The sequence below is a fragment of the Rattus rattus genome, chromosome 10, assembly GCF_011064425.1.
Source record: "Rattus rattus isolate New Zealand chromosome 10, Rrattus_CSIRO_v1, whole genome shotgun sequence".
NCBI lineage: Eukaryota > Metazoa > Chordata > Mammalia > Rodentia > Muridae > Rattus > Rattus rattus.
In genome coordinates this window covers 1038099-1040096 of record NC_046163.1, presented here as the reverse complement: position 1 = coordinate 1040096, position 1998 = coordinate 1038099, and positions in this window count along the sequence as shown.

Genomic DNA, 1998 nt, shown 5'->3' with positions numbered 1-1998 from the left:
AGACTCTGGTTGGGGGAGGAGGGGTGCTCTTTCTGCCTACTACCCACTCGGTCACTGAGCTAAGTAGGCCAGCCGCGCGCCAGCTGGCAATAGGTATGAACAGAGGTTTACCCAGTGGGCTTTGGGAGTTTGAGGAGCATGAGGAGACCAAGACCAGGTGGAGAGGTATCAGGGAGGAGGGCTGTTAGTCTGGCCACATGCAGGGCCTCAGAGTCCTTTATCATCCACTTAGTGACCTTGCACATTCTAGAGGGCAGGCGTGTAGCTAAGTGCTGGGGATATAAAGATGTATTGCCTGCCCCGGCCCTCCACGAGCCCACGGCCCGCATGCCACAGGTAATTTCAGTGTAGAGGGACCAGTGTCACCATGAGTGTGTGGGGCACAGAGAATTTAGGGTCTGGTTCTCTCGGATGCCACAGAGCAGGAGGATCTGGTTTTGCTGCCTGGGGAAGGAGTTAGGCATCCTTCAGATGGGCAAGGAAGGGATCCTTGTATAGAGGAACACTCAGAAGGGTGAGGGCTGGGAGCAGGAGGACACAGAGACTTGAAGGCTGGAGGAGAGGCAGGGAGCAACCAGATTGGAGAGGAGAGGAACTTTGAAAGTCATGCCGGTGGCGATGAGGGGAGGTGAGAGACTTTAGCGGGGCATAGAGAATAGCCTGGATGTGGTAGGCACCAGCAGAGAGGCAGAGGCAAGAGGATCTTAAATTAAGGCCAACCTGGGCTACATAACCAGATTTTGTCTTTACAATCAAGCACTTGGGATACAGCCAGTGGCAGGGCACTTGCCTAGCATGCATGGGGCCAAGGGTTCCATCCCCAGGAACCAAACACTTCACTGAGCCTGGTAGCACATGCCTGGGAGCCCAGCACTCAGGAGGCCAAGGCAAGAGGACTGCTGAGAGTTCAAGGTCAGTCTGAATGACATAGCGGGTTTAAGGTAGCCAGGGTTACCTAATAAGACCTGATCTCAGGAAACAAAGGAGTGTTTGTGCAGGGGAGGCCAGCCTAGGGGTAGCCTTAGACAGTGTTAAGAACTGGGCAGGGCAGACGAGTTCCCTGTCTTTACTCAGCAGAGTGGGTTTCAAGATGTTCATTCTTGATCGAGTAGGGAGGCCTTCCCATGAATGGTCATTCTTCTTCTGTCCTCGGCCAGTGGAGACATCCGCTGATAGAACAACTCAAGCAAAGGAAGCTATGGCTTATGTTTTTCTTGTTTTCTGTCTATCCGAGATTGGGGCGGGAACAAGAAAGCAGTGGGAGGCAGGAAGCAGTGAGGATCCATGGACCAAAGCCCTAAACACTGGGCTGTGTTCTTCCGGGCAGATGCTCCCTGCGGCAGGCTTGCCTGGCCTCTGCACTTGCACGCAGGAGTATAGAGAGTTAGACCCTTCCCCTGCCTCCCCTACCCAGGACCAGGAGAATGCCGATGACCTCATCCCTCATCTGGCTTACAGGGAACATGCCTGCAGTGCTAGCCGTGGGAGCCCGTTTCCCTACTTAATGGAGCTGGGGAAATGTGCACTCATTTTTCCCCTGAGCTGTGACAGGCGAAAGGAAATTTACCCTGAAATATGGTTCATTGCGGATTGAAATAAAACATGCAGTGCTCTTTGCAACAGAGAATTAGGAAGGAATCATGAGGACGTGTCACCCTCACCCCAGCTTTCGGGCTCCCCTGTTTTCTTCTCCTCCCCATGTAGGTATCCCTGTGTGTGCTGGGATAAGATTAGGCGGTAACTTTCCTGGGGTAGAGGTGAAGATGGTCAAGGAAGGGATCTGATACCAGCAGACCTGAGGCCTTAAGGTTCCAGACCCTGGTGACTGGGACTCTGAAGGCAAGCACTGGCGTGTTTAAAGGCCTCTGTGAATGACTTGAGTGGACTTCAGCTATTCCTTGCATTGCTGGTAGAGCGTTATTAGAGCATAGAGGGTGTTGGGGGAGCCTAGGGTGAAGGGTGCGGATCTGGTCTAAGCACTCACTTCTAGTTCTTACA